The sequence below is a fragment of the Ochotona princeps genome, chromosome 4, assembly GCF_030435755.1.
Source record: "Ochotona princeps isolate mOchPri1 chromosome 4, mOchPri1.hap1, whole genome shotgun sequence".
Taxonomy (NCBI): domain Eukaryota; kingdom Metazoa; phylum Chordata; class Mammalia; order Lagomorpha; family Ochotonidae; genus Ochotona; species Ochotona princeps.
Window position 1 is genome coordinate 86,781,622 of NC_080835.1, and position 7,768 is coordinate 86,789,389.

Genomic DNA, 7,768 nt, shown 5'->3' on the forward strand with positions numbered 1-7,768 from the left:
GGCATTTGGGGAATGAACTAGAACATGAAAGATAGTCTTTCTTTCTCTGTGTGTGTGTCTTTCTCACCTCAAATACAATGAAAATGCTTACCTAAAAAGTAAAAATAAGAAATAACGAGCCACAAAAACAATAACAACTCAGTTTGGAAGAAGTAAAACATACTTTCATTTTGTAACTCTGAATTCTTGATTTCTATGATTGCTTTTCTCCTCCTTTGACTCCCATTCCTCTCATCTATTCTCAGTCAAGTTGATGACTTCCACTTTCCCCACGTCTGAATGTAGTTTTCTTTGTACAACACTATTTTAAAAGGCTATATAGCTTTGCGCAGTGGCAGTATCGTAGCCAATGAGGTTTATCCGAGGAGGGATTATTGGTAATTGAAAAGTTTTCCCAATACCCCACCATGACGACTTGAAATGTAGTTGGCATTGGCAATTTTTGACAGTCTCCATGGAAACCAAAGTTAAAAAAAGTTGTATATTTGTTTAAGAGGGATAATATCACATATATAGTGATACGGATTTAGGAGTTAACTGATAATTTTCACCCACAACCTTTGCTGGCGTTCCCCAGCCATCCTTCCCCTTCATTCATTCTTGTTTTTCTAGTAGGATACTTTTACTTTACTTCGCAGTCACAAGTTTAACACTCCATTAGGCAGGGATATCAACACCTGGTAAATAGAAAATAAAAATAATAGCCAAAATCAAATCAGAAAAAAGCAAAAAAACCCTGCTCTTCATTGAGTGTATAAACAAGGCTTATACACAGTATTAGTGTCCTAAAATATCACTCTTAGACCTATAGATTATATTTTTGTACTCTGTGTAAGCCACTAAGCATAATGGTTTCAGACTGCATCCTTTTACTTGCATTGCTCCCATTCCTCTTTGAGCCCTTTCTGCCTTGAGGGACTCCCAGCCTTTGTGCTACTTCCGGATACCAGTGCGTTGTTACCCAGACCTCTCCCCGTGCTCCAGGGCAGGCTGGCTAATGCTTCTCAGCCTCCGCCGTCTATGCTTCCATGTCTCAATGCCATATGAACTTGAAAATGCCCCAAATTGAACACATTGTCTTCTCTGGCCCTGTTCATGCTTTGCTGTTCTTGAATTTTATAAATGATATTTAGCCCTATAACCTGGGAACTGTCTCACTCCATATAAAAAGGCATCATCATGCTCTAAATAATTCTTCCCCCTCAAAAATCTTGTTGGTGACAGAGGCCAGAATTCCAGGAATATCCCAGATTTGTCTATCTTGACAGTGGTAGCTAAAGGGTGGTGCCTAGTATTCCAAGTCCCAGTTCCTTACAATGGAACTGAATGATCCTGAAGGGAGTTTGTCTTGGCTCATATGAATAGAACAGGTTATCGCACGGTCTCCGAGACAGGTGAGGTCAAGGCAGCATAGAGGCATACTAGATGTCTGTAATATACAAACGAATGACAATTCAAAATTAGATTTAATGATCGTGTGATTCATGTTTTTTCCTTTTGTGCTTAGAACCACCTGAAAAATATATATCTTCTAGAAAAAATGTATTATAGAAAATAGCACAGAGGCTGTATTGAGATATTGGTAGAAAACATGCATTACTTGATCGCATTCTGTTAGCTTGAACACAGTGCTTTGCCTGTATATAAATTGAACAGAGGCTGGGAAATGTGGTTTACCTAGGGAGAAGAGAGATTTGATGAACCACTTGCTGCAACACAGTTAATATTTAGCATGGAAATATTTCTGGAGTATTGTACTTAACCAGTTATCTGTTCCTGCTAGACAGGAATGTGTAACATGCCACAGAGATCACTGATGTGCGTACCCAGATTTTTGACTGGAGGTAGGATTTTTCTAGTTTAGGATAAACATGGGTTTATTACAAAACAAAAATATATAAAGTAGGGAAGATAGGGAAGTGGCTGTCTCAGAATATTTGCAAGTGTAAAGTTATCACTGAGCCACTTGGTAACTGAATTTGTGTTGCTAAGTTTTTTTTTTGTTTTGTTTTGTTTTTAACTGTACTGTGGCATTCAGGTCAAGAGGTAACTGCAACATAAGCAATGATTAATTTGTTCATTAAAACTACAGTTCAATTTTATGTGGTTGGAGCAACCAACTGTTTAGTGAATTTCATTTTGATTCATTTAATATAGTACAATGTGAGAAAATGATTCATGTACGGTTATGAATCATTCACTATATATGTTACAAAGATGCAATTTAATATTATATAAATGTGAGAAAAGAAAATAGAAAATATCAAAATGGTAGGTTACATTTTTCTAAGAACAGAGGCTTTCTATTAGTCCAGAAAACAAAGATAAGATTTATGATGTGGAAGTTTCTTTCCATAAAATGTTGTGCTACTAGACAATGAGCTACTGTTTCCTTATAGGGGCTAAAGAGCAAGACACGCAAATATACCTGTGTTACCTGTGAAAAAGGTTTTCGTGATCTTTCTTCAGTTGTGGCTCTTGCCATGGAATCTGTAGTTTAGAGGTCTTTTCAAGTTTTTATATGAGACACATTAAATTTACATAGATGTAGAATTTAGTACAATAAATGTCTAGTAATGTATCATTCATGTCCAATAGCTATATACATTCTGCTACCCTAATAGCATATGTCCTATACACTAAATTTAATTTTCTTTAATGTTTAAGGCATCTTCCAGATGTAGAATTACCTTACTTATGCCTAATTTCAGAACATATTTTTCCAAATGATAAATGCTTAAAAAGTAATATACTATTATCCTTTTTAAACCTATGTCTATATTTTAACAATTTCCTATTATCTCAAAAGCATATTTTAATACTTGTTTCATTGACTGAGTATTCCAAGAAGGTCTACATATTGTATTTTAAAGATTTTTTTGGTTTTCACTCTATTTTAACACTGTAAGAATTCCCTCTGCCATTTTGTAATTACATTCCATGTTTTCTCATTAGAAAAACTTGGTTTCCCACATTCAGGATACATCTGATATCTTGCTTGGTAGTATAATTTAAGAACTTCTTTTTCCCCCACAAGAATGTCTTGAAGAATATGACTTACAATTTTGATCAATTTAAGAGTTAAGTTTTAAAGTCTAATATAGAGAATTAGTGCTGTATAGTCCTGTTCAAGCATCTTAAGAATACTGCGAGAAAGATTTTCATTGGTTCATTCCCCAAATAGCCACAATCTATTATATATTTGTGCAGTATTAAAAGACCAATAACGTTATGTATGTGTACTGTTCATTAGGTAAATTGCTGCTAAGGATACACTCTGAAAATGATAAATTGAAAAACTAATCTATGTACTTATAATACTTCTATAAAGAAACACTCTAATTTGCCAATCATTAGGTGATTACATATTTCATTGTTTTCTATCATTGTTTTATACTTTTAAAATTTTGATTTTATTTCCTTTTTGCTTAATTTTTAAATTAGTATAGCGTTTATGTAGTTCTAAAGTCCAGACCGCAAATATATTGAGAAACAGCTTATTCGCATATTTTCCTCACTTCTTTCTCAATATGTCATAACTTTTATTAGCATTTAGCTTATTCTATAATTTCTACTTGAAAGTAAAAGCAAATAGTGTTTGCGTTTTGCCCCACTGCCTTCAAAAAAGGACGAAAGAGTCACTTTGGAACCTTGTTTAGTTTAACCTAACATTACATGTTACTGTTAGTGTACCTTCAGAGCAAATTCCTGGGTGTGAGATTGTTATATTTAAGCAAAAATCCAAGCAAACTTTTGCCAGATATTGCCCAGTTTTCTTCAGTTGGGTTGTATTGCTCTGTGATTGGGTAGACTTGAAGTCTCTAGTCTTTGAGCTAATAATAAGTCAGTGATTCAGACTCTATGGAAATTAGGTTATCAGTCATTCTTTGGAAAACTGTTAGAAAGGCAATTTTGAGACCACCATTAAGTTAAATAAAAATTATTGCTCATTTGGTGTTTGCCAGGTGCAGGTACTATGTTCCAAGCACTAATAGTGGACAGCTCATGATATACAGTCTTCCAGGGTGACCTCAGAGTCTGGATAGTGGAAAAGAAACACTGCCAAACAATTAATTATAATATTGTGTTACAGCCAGTGTAATGAGAATACACATGGTACAAAAGAGGCACCGTAGACCAAAGTACTGCATCTGTGGAATTGCTCCCGGGATCAATTGTAATTGGACATTCCTAAAAAAAAAAAAGCAGATGTGTGCATTCCATAAATTCTTCACAAAACTGAATTTATAATATCATTTCCTTTCCCAGGAAGAAATACATTTTGAGTTAAACTCTGAACTTGTCCTGTCTATACTCTGTTTTGTTCTTTGACAGAACTTCAAATTTTCAAGGTGAAACTACTATGACCAGCTATGGAAATTTTTGAGGCTAAAAACATAAACAACATACAGAGCCCTAAGAAAATGGTGTTTTCAGGTCTACCATAATCATAAAAAAACTGTTTTATATGAAATAAATAGCTATTCATGTACTTGACAGGAGACAAGGTAAAAGTCAATAAAAAGAATTATTTATTAAAAAGGTCTAATGTTACAAGAACAGTACACAGAACATCTGACTGTGCCTTCCACATGGTATATACTATCATATATATAATATATATACACATATTTATATATACAGGTTGTATACAATATATTTAGCAGTTTGACATGGAGTCCACAGTACCATCATTTGAGTATGGAAAACATTTGCGTTCATGAAATTTCTAATTATAGGAAATTTTCTTTTCTTCATAGTTTAATTGACACTTTACAAAAATACAGTCTCTTCAGTAAGCTGACTGCATGGTTACTTTCTGTTCAAAAAAATCTCAGTACTGTAGATGAAAAATAATGTACCTTGATAACAGATTCTGTTCTGCTTTCAACAAAGTAACAAATCTGTAATACATTAAAACATAAACACTGAAAACCTGTTTTTTAAATAGGTTTATGATGCAAAATACACATATTCTGTGCATGTTGAGTAAAAACATCCCATAGATCATTCCTGTAAGAATACAACATCAGATATTCTGCATTTAATATTCTGTCAAGGTACCATCCATCAGCTAGTTTGAAATACTGGTTAATTTTGATTTGTTATTGACAAATCAATTCTGTGTTTTATTGGGCTTTATAATTGTGTTGGTAATAAAGTTCTACACTAAATCTAGGATAGAACATCATGGAAAATGAAAACTATGATTGATGAAATTGATTTTCCATTTTTTCATATTATTTATGCAGTTTTAGATACATACATGGCTTATTTTTTGCAAGTTACACTGCAAAAGCACTCCCAAGCACACTCCCAGGCACAATGTGCTTGGGAGAAGTCATGTTTTGCCAGATAAATTATTAGCATGCCTTTAACTTCAAAGTCCAGCCTCTCCCATTCCCTCCCCCAAAAAGGGGGTGAGCATTTAAGAAAGGACACTTGGTTATTATTATTCATAGGTATAAATATGAAAATACTACAATTTGTAACATTTACTATAATAATGTTGTCTAAAATGCTATCTTAAGTCACTTCTTGCCCATTTTTGGGTGATTTCAACATAATTTTCTCTAATGAGAATGAGTAATCAATAAAATTAGCTAAAACTGAGGCCCGGAGTCTAACGTTATAGGACAATCAACACTGACTTCAATTTTTCCCTGACTCTGCAAGACTTAACCTCTAGGCTGGCGATTTGAACTCAGTATCTTTTGTTTGCCACTGAAGATATAAATAGTGTGTTTTGCAGAAATCAAGAGAAACTACTTTGTGTTTTCACATTATTATTACCTAAAATAATGACATTGATTCAGGTTCTTTTTTGGCATTTGAAGTTGTAATAACTGTTTTTTCAGGTGTTTTCCTGAGTATAATTCCAACTCTGGCACATTCTCATGTTGTCTAGAAGTTTTGCATGATATCATCAAGGACAGTGTTTCCATCTTACTTTCCAACAACTATTAGAAACATTTAGATTCAAAGTGATGCCTCCATGTGAGCAAAAGTGTATCGCCTCTCAAATCACTGAATTATACAGTGTGTGGCTGGATGGATCCGCACTGATGCCATGTTCTCACAGTTGAAGTTTAAAATCAACTCATCTACTAGAGCCCCTTTATTTTAGTAGTTGATGAGATTTCATACGTGATACATGTTAGGCACAGAACTGTTTTTTTTTTTAATTAGCAAAATTACTATATTTTGCTTGAACAATTTGAATCCATAGACTATATGTGTTCTTAATTATTTACCTAACAAATTTTCATATGCTTAAATCTCTTTCCAATTAGAAGAAAACTTGGACTGATTTCAACTCTGTTTTAACAGTCAGCAGAGAAATAGAAAAGTTCTCTCCCACAGTTATTGAATTTTTAAATTAATGTCCATGGGAGTAATTCAGTATCTGCAATTTTTTAGTGAAATTGTTTTGTGATTCAAAACTATTTCATTATTAAAAATAAACATTTATGGTATTTTCTGCTAGTTAACATGGTAGTTGATGAAAAACAATTGCACTTAAATTCATGTGGGCTCACTCTGTATTTACTTTCCACTAATATAAAAGCTGATTCCCTACCCTAATAATTTGTTCTAGGGGTGAATATGCAATAACATAGTGACAAATTTTGCTATTTCGCTATTTAGTAACACAATATTGTTGGGGACGTTTTCTGTAATTATGCTGTAGTGAACCATAAAGCTGAAGATTTTTTTCATGTCTCCTGCAGATATGAGAGTTGGAATAATGAATTAAAGGGAAAATGAGAAATACTAGACTTAGAGTCTTAAGCAAGTTTTCCATTCTCTGTTTCATATCTGTTTCTGAAACATCTGCTAGAGAATGCTTACTTAACAAATGGATGGTACACACTCAGAATCATTACATAGAAAATGAAATTCCAACATATTAAAAAAGTAAAGAATACATTTGACAGAAATCGCTTTTACTTACAAAAATTCATTACATACAATCTGCATATTTTTAGTGGGCCAAGAACTGTCCTCTCAATTTACAAAAACCCAAGAGAAACCTGATGGATCAGTATATTTTCAAGTCTCCTGTAAGTGCACCACATGTAGTCCCAAGTGTTAAAGCTCATCTCAGGTTCCTGAGTCTCCATCTACACTATTCTCTATTCACTGCTGTTATTAAGCTAAAGCAAAGAAAAGCAGATTAACTCAGCAGTTTTCACCAGGAGTTTGAAGGAATCATCAATGCCAAGAGTGATGTTACTGATGCCAATGTGGAGGGAGTATGCAGAGTGGACTGAGCACTTGTGATTTTCCCACCTGTAATAAAAAAAAATAATAATAGCATCAAGTGGAGGAATGTTATTTTGATTTTTGCTTGGACTGGGCAAGAGTTCTATATAGTTTATAAGGCAGATGAAAATGACATTGGTAATGTTCCTGAAGGGACAGTTCTTTATCCTAATATTATAGGACATTGTCTGAGGTTGCCCAATTATGTGGGTGGCAGGCAATATATATGAAATACTGTGTCTAAATGGCTATGCTACATCTAGGATACATGTCACCAGGAGAGCCAGTGTTTTGTTTTGTTTTTTAGATTAATATATTTATTTGAAAGTTATAGTTGCAGAGAAAAGGAGAGACAGGGATAAATTGTCTGCGGCTCCGCTGCCCCAAAAGACTGCAATGGACAGAGCTGGGCTGAAACCAAGAACCAAGAGCTTCTTCTGTGTCTCCCAGATGGGTGCAGGAGTCCAAACACCTGAGACATCCTTTGCTGCTTTCCCAGGAA

General features: G+C 34.0%; 1 non-coding gene across 1 annotated transcript; it reads left to right on the forward strand.

Annotated features, from left to right (window-relative positions):
- Positions 1 to 320: 320 nt before the first annotated feature.
- On the forward strand, positions 321 to 461 carry LOC118759535 (U4 spliceosomal RNA). Its single transcript, XR_004996243.2, has one exon. It is a non-coding gene; the product is annotated as a U4 spliceosomal RNA (small nuclear RNA).
- Positions 462 to 7,768: the final 7,307 nt, after the last annotated feature.